This window comes from Parus major, chromosome 4, assembly GCF_001522545.3.
Source record: "Parus major isolate Abel chromosome 4, Parus_major1.1, whole genome shotgun sequence".
Classification (NCBI taxonomy): Eukaryota; Metazoa; Chordata; class Aves; order Passeriformes; family Paridae; genus Parus; species Parus major.
Genome location: NC_031771.1, coordinates 29766210 through 29779670, shown reverse-complemented (window position 1 = coordinate 29779670; position 13461 = coordinate 29766210). Strand labels below are relative to the sequence as shown.

Genomic DNA, 13461 nt, shown 5'->3' with positions numbered 1-13461 from the left:
AGCTGTATCAGTTATAAGCTGCGTAACTGAATAACCCAGCCACACGTCCATGCTTCTGGCAAGGGATCCCAGGGACCTCCACCTTGGCACTCAAGCACCTCAGTCTGGTGTGGACGCTAGGGATTACTGACACAGGTGTGCAAAGCCTGCAGCATACTTGAGCTTTCACACAGCCCGTTGATATACTAAAGCTTATGAATACTGCATTAACAACCCCCTGCTTGAAACTCGCCGGCACAATCCCTCTCTGTGCTCCAGGAGGGAGCTCCTCGCTGTTTCCCAGCAGTTGCTCTTCTGCCGGCGCTGCCATCTGCCCGGGCGCTGGGTGCCGCAGCCCGGCCCAGGGCAAAGGGAGCGGGGCCCCGGCCCTGCGGAGGGGAAGCCGAAGGAGCGGGATTCGGTGACCTCAGCCGGGGTAGCAGCCCCCTGCGCGGGCAGGGAGCCCCTCGGCGAGAAGGGCTGGGGCAACACGAGACGTTCCACGCCGCTGCCCCGCAGAAAACCACACCAGAGGAAGAAGAAGAAGGAGGAGGCGGCCGGCAGCGGAGCGCAAGTTTGTGAGGCCGTCCGGCGGCGGGGGCGGTGCGGGGGCGGTGCGAGCGGCGCGGCGGGGCGGGCGGTGCGGGCCGGGCGGTGCGGGGCCGGGCGGGAGCGCTGCTGTCCGCGCCGCGCCGGGTGCTGAAGGGCGCCCGCCGCTCCCCGCGGCGCCTCGGGCCGCCCAACCTCCCCTGCTCCCGCCGGGAAGCGCCTGCCCGCAGCTCAGCCCACTTGGCTCCGGACTAGTCCCTCGCCCGCTCGCCGGATCGCGGCGGAGCCGCTTGTGGCTTTGTTAAAGGAAGAAGAAGTGTTCCTCTCTTTGCGATTTGCACGAGGATCCGCGGAGCTGGGGGTTTTGGGTTTTTTTCCCCCCCTTTTGGATTTTAGTGACTCTTGGGCAAGGTAAGCAGCAATCCTAAAGTACATATACACACAGGCGTATATATTTTTTACATAGACGGTAGCAGGGTGCTGGATGGGATGGAGGAGTTGCAATTAAAGGCAGAGCAAAGTTGGAAGCTTGGTAGTCCTTAGGTCAATGGAGGGGCAAGGCTTGGAGAAGGGGTGCAGCTTTCAGTGAAAAGGGCTCCATAAACCAAAGACGAATCTGAATGAAAAGTTAAAGGCTTATTTTTATTGAAAACTGGTTCTCGGGGTAATTTTTAAATGGTTGAAAACGTTTTATTTTAGAAATCTTGAATATTATAGAAAGATCTCAAAAGACATTGCAAAGCCTTCTTTGTATAAATACCCATTTGTGGGGCACTAGAGAAGCTCTGGTTGATTCAGTCTGGGGGAAGACAGGATATGCGAGGTCATTCTGGGAAGCGGAGAGTAAAGGAGGAATTAAAGAGGATTTAAAAGCACAGCCTCATGTTGCTCTGTGCTCCTGTGTGTGCCTGTATCCGTGTGTGACAGAAGGACGGTGATACCCTGTTACTTGGCAAACAGTTCAGCACTGTAACGCTGTCAACTTGGGAAACAGCACCTTTATGAAAGGGATTGTCACCACCTCTGCCTCCAAGGTCAATGTGGGGTTTGTGTGTCTGTGAAAGTTGTGAATTTTTGTCCTTTGATGTTGGCTGAGCATCAGGCCTGCTTCCAGGCTGCAACTAGGCGTAAATGCGAATCTTGGATTTAATAATACCGTATTATGTTACATTTATAGGACTGCTATTGTCAGTAATTGAATAGAGCTGAGAAGTGTGGGCAGATGTAACGTCTTTTTCTTTCAGCAGCGTTAAACATTTGGTGAGCTTGGTATGGAGCTGTGCTTCACAGAGGAGTTTGCTGCTGCTTCTGTGAGTTGTCAGAGTTGTGCACACGCAGAGCTCGGTGCAAACAGGGATTTGTGCGCACATGGAGCTGAGCACCGTGCAGTGACTTCTGCACACGCAGAGCTGAGCGCCAGGCAGGGGTGTCTGTCTGAGATTAAGGCAGATTCCAGAGGGAATAAGCTGCTGCTGCTAGCCGGTGCTACTGAGATAACTGAACAGAGTAAGCAGGCAAATGAGGTCTCCACCTTGTGTTTTTCAGGATTACATAGCACTTCATACTCTTTTAGTTGCAATGAATTTTCTTAGGAACTGGGACCTAAACCACAAGTGTTTCTCAATGCAGTTGTCCTGCACAAGTGCTATTAGTTGTAGTAGCTGTGAGCATAAAGTAATTTTTGTTGATGGAATGAAGCTGATGAAAGGAGGCTGCTTCTTAGTATTGTATAATTTTTTTATTCCTGCATCGTTTCCCTAATGTTAATGTGGGTTCTGTTTGCTGAATGTTTGTATCAGAGTATAAAGATAACCATCAGGCAGCAGCACAGAGCTACTGATGGGTAAAGCAGAAAGCTAGAAAAATGAGGAGAAAGTAGTTCAGGGTGCCAAGGCTTTCATTGCATTTGGGTAGAATTAGGAAATATGTTTTATTGTTCTCTCCCACTTCTCCCCCCAGTCATAAAACAGCTCTTCTTCCTCTCTCAACAGTAGAGAATGAAAGTTTATTACATAGCACTTACACTGGTTGCAAGCCTTCATTAACAGTCTATCCATCAGCTAAGACAGCTTTTATCATCTGTCATTGGCATAAATATTAATTTGAAATATTTTGATATAATTTAAAATGATGGCTTTTAAGGTATGGAAATTCAGGATGTTTACTCGTTGAAATAAAACATTACAAAATTATTTTGAAAAAGTTATTTTGAACCATGTGGTGCAGATGCTACAATGATACTGAGGAGAAAAAAAAACCCACAACATTGCAACCCCAACCCACTAGTTATAAATCTAAACTTCTAATGTTTATACAGGGCCTGCATCTGCAAATCATTGTTCACTTGAGTGGTCTCTATTCATACAGTAGTCTTTTTCCACTTAAGAGGACTATCTCCATCATTAAATGATTAAGTCATTGACCTTTCTGAGATCAGTCATTTTACCAGCATTAAGCAGATGATAAACTTTGATACTGAGATATTAATTCTGTTCTTTTAAATTTATATCCAATTTTATTTTCTATGTAATATTTTTCCTTTATTTGTATTAGGCTGATTTATTTGATAAATCATGTTTGAAAAACGGGTATTTGGAATGGTACATGTACTCCAAATGAGGTAAAATGGCACTGCTATTTTTCACCAAAATGGTGTTCTAAATATATGCATACATTAAGTATAGGACATAGTAATTTTGGTCATTGGTTCTAGCTAGAAGAAGTCTGTCTGCAGTAGTAAACCTTGTTCAAGCACATTTGTATACTTGTAAGGATATGGTTTTGTATAATACGCAGTTCCAAGTCCTTTATCAACGCAACATCAGCAAAAGTTGTTAATGACTTGACCAACCAGCTGACTGCAGAACTGATGTGAAATCAGGGAGGGGTTTTGTTGCAAAAATGGGATTTACAGAAAATTTGGGTTTTAAGGGCTACATAATGGACCCTTCTTAAGCTGACCAACACATGACGGTGTGCATATGAGGGCACATGTTTAAAACTGTTGAAAGTACCAGCATATGCACAACCCTGTCAGGGGTCCAAAGCTTACTTTTTCCAGTGGATCACTTGGTTATTTTTGGGTTTAAGGCCTTTGACAGCAAATGGTGATCAGTAAAAGCCCAAATATTGTGGTTGCTCTAGGTGTGTTCTAGGTCTACCTAATCATGTCAGCTTTTCATTCTGTTTTTTTTTTTGTGTGTGAGTTTATCCAATAATCCTCAGTATTTGTTTAAAAGCGATATTCAATCTTAGAATAAAATAACTGTTACAATCACATAAATCATGTCTTTTTAAAATACCAAACTTCAATTTTTTTAGAAAAATGCATGCTGTTCCAAACTGAGACTTTATATACCATTTCAGAAAATACAAATTTTCTGTCACTCTTCTCTTTTAGAGACTATAAAAGAATATTAAAAACAAGGCTCTGCACAGTTTTGTTAGTTATAAATCTAAAGATGGAGCTACAACAGGAATAGTTCTGCCATTTAACAGATCTAAACTTGGCACTGATATCTCAAAGGTAAGAGGTCAAATGAAGTTTAGGAAGTCATTTCTGATTATTTTTCTCCAGACTGACAAATATTACTGGATAATTGTGGACATTAAGTATCGCAGGAGTGAATCACTGGCTCAGGGGGAAACAATGACTCAAATACTGCTCTTGACTTTATTCTACAATTTTTCAAAGCAAAAGCAGGACTATCATCATTAACCATTCAGTGTAGCTTGGTTTGTTATGCTACAAAATGTTAGTTCAAGCTTTTTGTTTTTGTTTTTTTTTTACCTTCTGAAGCATAGGGAATAGCTGTCAGCAAATGAAAAGACTGGAAACTTGTTTGCATATGATATGACATATTTAACACAACATGCTTTTCCCTGCCTCCTGGTAGGCAGAAAAGACAAAGAACAATTTCATATTACCAGAAGAGCAGCAGGTCAAATATTTTCTCTGTTATAAAGAAATATTTAGAAAGCTGTGGTTTGACCAAGAACAGTGGTAATCTAGCACCTTTGAAAATAGTGCCATGTGAAACTCCCTCTAAAACCTCCAATATCAAGGGTTACTACTGCCCAGGAAAAATATTCAAGAGAAATTAAACCCACAGCTTTATTCTCTTCTGCACTATTTTACAAGTTCTGGTAGGCTGTGCTCCTTTCTAGCAGTTGCATTTATCAATAGATGTGTCTTCATTTGGATGGGCCAGTGCAGATCGAGGAATTTCTGTGCAGTTACTGTGGCAGAAGAACTTCAGAAAGGCTCCCTAATTGCCGGTATCTCTTGTTTCCTCTGTGCCATTGTTACTTCTGTTTGTATTGGCTGAATACACTGGCCGAGAGAGGTTGTAGTGGTTTAGCAAGGCATGATTCCTTACCAAGTGGAGATGAGAATGACTGGAAATATGTATTTGTCACCTATTTTTAGTTTTATTTCATAGCAGTGTTTATGCAGGTATTTACACTTACTGTCCTAGAAATAATCATAGTAAGTCTATTAAACAAATCACTTTTTATACCAGACATCATATAAAATAAGTGGTGAATTATTTGGTTGCATTGCTGATTAGTGCAAATCTTAAGAAAGTAAGTTCTAAAGAGTTAAATGAGGGAAGAGTTGGCAATGCTTGCAGGGATTGCTTGAAGTAGGTTGAAGTTCACAGTTTATTTGCATTTGAATTAACTGAGTTGGTGTCCAGCAGAGCTTTTCAGGGCAGGCTTCAGAAAGACTTTTTTTTTTGTGCAATAAAGTACTTGAAAATGTTAGATGGAAGATGAGGGTTATTTAAAATACTTCTTTCTTTTCCTGACAGAGAGAGCTTTCTTCTCAATTTATTCCAAGTGAAGCTTATTGTAATCTGAAATATTTTTACCACTGAATAGGCGGTCTTGTGGTAAAAGCCACTATCATTTTCATATCAGCATATTAAAAACTTTCTGAAATTATTTTTAGTTCCTTCATAAGGAATTTCCTAATATCTACAAAAAGAAACAAAGAAATCTGAAAGCAGCTCATAACTTTAATCAGATAAAAACTTATTCATTACTAAAAATACTCTTTTATTAAATGATAAGGACTTTTAGATTATTACTTTACATACTTTTGCTTCCATTAGGAAATAAAATATTTTAGAGGCTTTCTGCATTGTAACTCTGAACTGTAAATATTTTTATTATTATAACAGAACTTTGTCTTCCTAAATAACATGTAAATCATTATACACATTTAAACAAATCAATGAGCAATAAAACAGGTAGAAAATTCTTACATGATTAGTAGTAGAAATAAACCTTGTTTTCAAAGAGCTTGCAGATTATGATTTATTTCAAAGTTCAACAGTTCAACTTCTATTTCTTTTACACATTTTCTTTTGTTAACTTTACTTAAAACACCACTATAACTGATAATATATGTTGTTTATGGGTTTTATTAAATTTTATCATAAATGCTGGGAAAGAAAAACCAAAGCAATTTCACATCATTCTAGCAGATCAATGGCAATCTTGATTCATATGCGAAAACAGTCAAAAGAATAAATGTAAACTTTGATTGTGTTACAGAGTGAAAATGGTGCACTAATGTTACAATTATTTATGTAATTGAGGGTTGTACTTGGTCACAATCATGGCCTTCCAGTGATAGCAAGAAGCTTGCAAGGTTCAAACACATTTAGTATATAGGCAGAAAAGACTATTATCGGCTTTCTGAGGCCAAACTGTGGTCCAGTGGAAAGATAAATGCACATGAATGGATGACCAATTCACAAAATTCTGTGGTTTAGAGTTGCAGTAGTCCAAATTTTTATTCATAGAGCAGAAAATAACCTACTGTATCTAAGTAAAAGAAGTGATGCACCTGGTCAATTTTGAAAATGCTTTTGCATTGTTTCATATGTTCTAAGATAATTATTTGGTCACATTTTGGAGAGGCTTTTGTTCCTTCTGCATCATCATTTGTAACAGTGTCTAATTTTTTCCTTCCTAAGGGTCTGTTTTGAGTTTTAAATCAAAAAAAGCAGATTTTATAAGATGTGACGTTTATACAGCATCTTGATTAACTATTCCCCTTTTATGAGAGATGTGAGACCTAAAAGAAATCTGAGACCAAATACCTTTGTTAAAGGCAGATTTTCTCAGTATTTTGCAGATATTCCTCAGGTCTGAGAGGTGAATGCTCAGAAAATTCTCTGAAAGACAGTATAATTCCCAAACATTTTCTCAGTTTTCTCTGCACTCTTCATAAAAGTGCAAAATCTGATATTATCAAGGAAAGAATGGTTTGGATTGGAAGACACCTTACAGATCATCTTGTTCCAACCCCCTGCCATGGGAAAGGATACCTCCCACTATGACAGGGTGCTCAAAGTCCATCCAGTCTGATCTTGAACACTTCCAGAGCCTGGAACATCCACAGTTTCCCTGGGCAAGCTGTGTGTCAACACCCTCATGGTGAAGAATTTCCTCTTAAGATACAATCTAAAACTACTCCCAGTTTAAAGTTATTCTCCCTCATCCTATGACTACATGTCCTTGTAAAACATATCTCTTCATCTTTTGAGTAGGGCCCCTTTAGGCACTGGAAGGCCTCAGTGTGGTCTCCCTGGGAGCTTCTCTTCTCCAGCCTGAACAACCCCAAATCTCTGAGAGGTGCTTCAGAGGAGAGGTGCTCCAGCCCTCTGGTCATCTTGGTGGGCTCCCTCCAACAGGGCCACATCCTTGTGCTGGGATTCTCAGAGCTGGATGCAGCACTCCAGGTGGGGTCTCACAGGAAAGGAGGGGAAGGATTATAACCCTTGACCTTCTGTCTGCAATTCCTTTGCTGCAGCCCAAGATTTTCTGCGCTGCAAATGCACATTGCTGAGTCATGTTGATCTTATCGACCAATGCCCCCAAGTCCTCCTCACCAGGGATGGTCTCAATCTGTTCTCTGCCCAGCCTTTATTTGTCCTTGGGATTGCCACAACCCAAGTAGAGGACCTTGCACTTGGCCTTGTTGAACTTGAGTTTTGCCCAGTCCCATCTCGCAAGCTTGTCCAGGTCCTGCTGGATGGCATAATTTCCTTCTAGAGTGTTAACTGCACCACGCAGCTTGGAGGCATTGATAAACTTGCTGATGATGCACTCAGTCACACTCTCCATGTCACTGACAAAGGTTAAGTAGTGCCAGTCCCAATACCAACCCCTGAGGAATGCCACTTGTCACTTGTCTCCACTTGGATATTGAGCCATTGACCACAGCACTGAGGGTCTGACCATCCAGCCAATTCCTCATACGCTGAATGGTCCAGGCACAAACTCCACATCTCTCTGGTTTAAATAATAAAAAATAAATTAATTTTAAATTTAGATATTTTTTTAAAAGTAGCAACTTATTTTGACAGTGAGCCCTTCTTTTCTCTCTGCTCTGTTTCAAGATGGAAACATAAATTCGTCTCATCATCAGTTTTGGCTGTGGGAAGGCCACAGAGGAAGAAGAGAAGCCCCTTATGACAGTACTTTGGGTTTGTCCTTGTCAAGTGGAATTAAGTTGCATGGATCCTCCCTCTCCTTGCAACAGCCAAGGTTAGCCATAACCTCAGCTTCAGTGAGAAATTGATGTTTTTAATCTTGAGGGCTGATTTTTAAGTTGAAATACAGTTCATCACAGTGCTTCTCTTCCATATTATCAAGTACTTTGACAGAGAGAAAATTCTTATTTAAAATAAACTACAAGACACAGCACAAGGTTATGATAGTTTGAAGACTGATTATATTTTTCATTTATTTCCTATACCTTTTAAGGTGAATGAATCTTAGCTAGTATATTGGAGAGCTAAAACATTATTTTTTAAAATTGTGGCTCCTCTAACCTATATGTTACATTTCTGTCTTTCATTTATAGTACCTTTATATTCTCATGTAATTCAGAATCCTAGTGATAATTAGTGATATGGTAGTATTTCAACACAAAAAATAGATTTCTCTTTTAGATTTTTTCATATTTGCTCAAGGCTGATTTTGATAAACAGTAATATTCTGTAAGATTTTTTCTAGACCTAGATGCATGGTCCAATGTAGTTCTTTCCCTGGGACACTGAAAGAAAAAAACATCACTCCTGGGATTTAACTTTTGTATAATGTTAATTATTTTTTGAACTGGAGACAGTTTTTCTACTGAATTTAAACTGTGTTGCTTAGCTAGTTGCCTTTTAGTCTGTCTAATAATAGGCTGATTCTCTTATTTTATGCCTGGAGAATTTTTCTCACAAAAATATTTGAACAGTCTACATTTGTATGTTCTTGGTGCAGTCAGCAGGGTGGGGGAAGGTCTTCTGCGCCTTGGAGAGGTTGCATTTGAAACATTAGTAGAGTGCTTCAAGCATCAGATCTTAAAATTGGTGTCCCCAAAAGACCAAAAATCTAATATTTTAATATATTCATGTCCTTTATATCTTTTCTGTGTGATAGTCACATTCATCTACTGCTCTAGGCTCTCAGTAATCTCTTCCATGCATAGGTAAACTTCTGAAAGGGCTGCTATGCTTGTCTTTGTAAAAATATACATGATATACACATAAATCATGAATAAATCTATATTGAAATTTTGATTTATACTTCCAAAGTCTCAGAAATCTATATAAAAAAATAACACCCCCCTGTTCTCATGGTTTCTCAGACAAAACAGCTCTCACATGCACACAGAGATTTAAATGAAAGTTTGTGATATAATTTGCTGACTCTCATGATTTAGAGTGCTTTTATTAATGTACTGCATCTGACTCCTCGATGAACAGTGTGAAGTATTATGGCTAATAATTTCAGTTTTATCATTCTTTGCTTGATTTTTGAGAGACAAAGATCCAATTTTAGTGAGTTAGTCTTGTATTTTTTATAAGCTGGACATGGAGTTATGAGTAAATGGTGATAGAAAGCCTAGAGAGCTGATCACGAAGCTATCAATGGTTAAAACAATAAGCAAACACTTTTGTTCCTTTGTTATTTTTTCTAATGAATAAAATGAACCGGAGATTGTATGCATGGATGGAAATTCTGAATTTTAAAATTTGTATTGTTTAAGTGTTGAGTATAAAATATTTCCCTTCAAGAAAAATGTCTAAAAGGGTGGTCAGGCATTGGAACAGGCTACGTAGGGAAGTGGTTTAGCCACTACCCCTGGAAGTGGTTGAGAAACATGGATGTGTCACTTGGGGGACAGTGTTTAGTGGTGAACACAGCAGTGCTGGGCTAAGGATTGGACTCAATGATCTTCAATGATTAATGATTCAGCGATTCTATTCTGTTGGGGGTCCTTCCAAAAAGAGCTATGAAAAAGTTGTGACGTTATATAGAAGCATTGCAAAAATCATTAATAATTGTTGGGGTTTTTTTTTTTCAAAGTAGGGACTTATTTTAAACTTCCCAGACACCTGAGGTTCTTAACATCAACATCAACTTCCTTATCCCAGCATGCAGCAGAAAGTTTCTGTGGCGTATTTATTTGCATCCATCAACCATGGGATCCACTTTGGTGTTTTAAAGAAAGGAAAATATTTGGTAATTTGAAGGATTTAAAAGCATTACTTCTCTCTAGGGAAATTAAAAGCACCATTTCTCTCTGGAACTGGATTTCTGAGATTACCATTGGTAAAGTCAACTGATTTACAAGCCACAGCAAATGTGGGGGAGGGCAAGAAGGAATACCATTTGCTGCAGAGAGTTTATTGTTATCACTCTAACCAGTGAATATTTAAAGTGTCTTCTCAGAACTCTGTGTTCTGTATTTAGACTAGGTTTGTAAATCAGTAATCATTATCAATTTCTTATTGCTTTTGACCAGTGTCTGAAGGATCAGTTCCTTTACAATGCTGTAATAACTGCATTGGAATTATTTGTGTGGGACAGAAATAATGTATAAGTAATTTTCTTCTATTTCTGGTATTTAGGTCCATCAGTAATTATATACTTTGTTTTTCCTGTGTTATCTTTTACATTGGGTTTACTTTATCTATTTTTGATAGTAATTTATTTCACAAAAGGCCTTTTGGCTTCAGGAAGCCATGTTTTTTTGTGTTAAAGGTTGTGTATTTAATTATCTGTAACAATTTGTAGCTGTTCATCATGTAGCCTTCGCATGGAATAAAAAATGTCAACTCTAAGACTTCACAAATTAAAACACCTCCATAGGGAACTTGAGGCACAATGAAATGGAGAAGTGCTGCTGCAAAGAGTCAAACTGCTTTAAAATGAGTGTGCAGCATGTGTGAAGGTTCAACTAATTTGCAAAGATATGAGGCCTAAAAGCGAAGTTTCAGAGTTGAGATTTCCTGATTGAAAAGGGTACATCTAGGCAAAGACATTATTATGGAGTTTGTTAAGAAGTACAAATGCAGGAGAAACAATCCAGAGAAAGACTTTTCCACAGTAAATATTTTTACAATTTAGTTATACTTCATAGAAAGCCAGGGGATCAAGGGGGAGGGAAGGGGGTTTTGGAGCAGGGGAGACAGCTACTATTATCACCATGTGGAAATTTCTTTTTTGAGTTTTTGAATATGAAAAAGTACCTTTTAAGATGTGTTTCTTGTAAATTTCTAATTTAGAACATTTCTGAGTTTACCTAGTCTCTCAAGACTATCAAGAATTGGAGTACAGAAAATAGAAAGCTACACTTTCTAGGAGCTGAACAGTATGAAGAGGAGCTGAATCCTTTTGGCTTGTACTAACATACATCTATACACAGAAAATGACACACAACAGCTTACAAGTGAAAGGTCAGAATTTGGCTGGGCTTAAACAGAGTAGAAAGTGAGTGGTAAGTGCAATAAAATACCTAGTAATTGTACACATAAGTAACCAAAAACTTTAGCGTATACTGTTAAGTATTCTTACAGGGAAAAAGTTTATGGACTGAGAAATGTTTTTTCTATTAAATTTTAGTGTAAGATATTTAGGCAGAAAGCAGAAGTCCTGGACATATTTTACTAGAGAAACTCTTCTTGTTTTATGGGTATCATAGCATCTGCTGGGAGTGAAAACATTGATGAAATAATCTTAAACCAGAAGAATGTAGTTCCTAATCCAAAAGAGAATGAAATTCTTTGTGTATTTAAGGGAAATAGCTATTTCCCTTAAATACACAAAGGAGAAGAAGAAAAGTCTGCAGTAGCTAAACCTGTGACTTTGTAGCTACTTTCTTTCAGTTTCTATTGGAAAAAAAGTGCAATTACTAGTGGAAAAAAAGAAGGGAAAAAAAAGCTTTTCTGTGCAGCCAGACTGAAAAGTGGTATGGTTGCATTTACATTAATATTATCATAGTAAGTTTGCATCAGTGAAAATGAGGATAAGTCAGACACCATATGTGCAGCTCCACACTTAATTATTAGATGAACATTTCTGTAATGAAGATTATGGCATTGTTTTGAAATTTGCATCTCCCTTTTTATCCTTGCATGCATGTTATTTCTGGCCATCTGCAGGAAATATTATAAAATTAGAGCCAGTGACCAAATCTAACAACAGAAACCTATTAGTGCTAAAAGTCAGTATTAATAAAGAAGAATCCTAAATTTCTGGCTGTTCATAATGGGCTGTTATGACCAGAATACCACCCTAAAAACTAGAAAGCTGCACTAGGAAGGATATTTATAATAGATAAAGTAATAGATAATTGAAAATCACAATAGCAATCCTGTTTGCTGCAGGATTCCTGGTCACATTTATTGTCACAACAATGTGAGAGAATACTGGTGTAGTAAGCTTGCTTAAACAGCCTGTCAGTTACATTTTATATAAGCTGATTCAAAGTTTATTGCCTTCACTTTGATGTAACCGGGCAAGTAAAGCTATGATCAGAGAATAAGGTGTGCAATTTCACTTTGTAGCTAAATAGATTAATAGAATTAATTGAACTGCGCTGGGTCACTGCTATCCCTCACATCCTATTACATCTCTCGATGAATCTCCATCCACTGGCGTTGATATGAGTGGTGAGCTGGATTACAGAGCTGATCTGGCTAGAAATTAACCTTTTCTTTCATTGGTCTTCACGTATCAGTTGGAATATCCTGGCCAAAGGTCAGTTTAAGCTCTCATGGAGCAAGACAGCTTCCTTCAAAAGTATGGAAAACTGATTTGATTTGAACCAGCGTGTTACTGTAGACATAGACTGTAACAGTAATTGTCTGGGATAGAACCTGAACAAAGCCTTATGACTTTAGGCACTGAACTGCAGGTAGCTACTCTCTCCCCCTTGCATCCCAAGACATAGCTTTAAACTTTTCTCTCAGAGCTCCTAGTGGGATACTTTATCCCTATAGTATTATCTCAAGTGAGTGAGGATAGCCTTATGGGAGTGCTAATCTAGAAAGAGATTGATGTAAAGCAAACAGTACCTGCATTTATTCTCCCAGGCATGCTTCTGATATCCCATTATGGTTAAAAAAAAAAACAAAACAACAAAACCAGCCAAAAAGCAAACCCAAAAAGCTGGAAAGCTGCCTTTCCCAGTGTTGTAAATGGTTCTTGAGGAGCAGTTTTTAAATATTCCCTTTCCAGATTTATATCTCCCTTGAGCTTTAATAGTAGCCAAAACTGGGGCAAAACATAGAGCTGAATCCAGGCTGTCTTTCATGGGTGATGTTCAAAGAAGTGAAGTTCAAGTGACTTTAGAAATAAGGGCTGCTTTTTGATGCTTTTAATGGCACTTACTCTCTTTTTTCCCTCAGTATGTATTGTGTGTTTTATGGTTCACTCAGAACTGCTGGGAGCTCGGAGTCTGTGGTGTTATTAAGGAACATGAATAGAGAGTGCATAGTAGGACCTTACAAACTGGATCTTGGGTTCTTGGTGAGGCTGCCTTCAAGCATGGGAGGATACCCAAAGCAGCCAACTTTGAAAGAGAGCAGCAATGGTTCTGCTCTTGTTTTGTTTCCAAGTGTTCAACACAGAAATTGC

At 38.9% G+C, this 13461-nt stretch overlaps 1 protein-coding gene across 2 annotated transcripts in view; it reads left to right on the top strand.

Annotated features, from left to right (window-relative positions):
- Nucleotides 1-662: 662 nt before the first annotated feature.
- The window catches only part of FSTL5 (follistatin like 5), a 275638-nt gene continuing 262839 nt past the window's right edge, over nt 663-13461 (top strand). For both annotated transcript variants that reach the window (XM_015623545.2, XM_015623546.2), the window contains exon 1: nt 663-939. The gene's annotated coding sequence lies outside the window, so the exon portion shown is untranslated. The remainder of the gene's footprint in view (nt 940-13461) is intronic.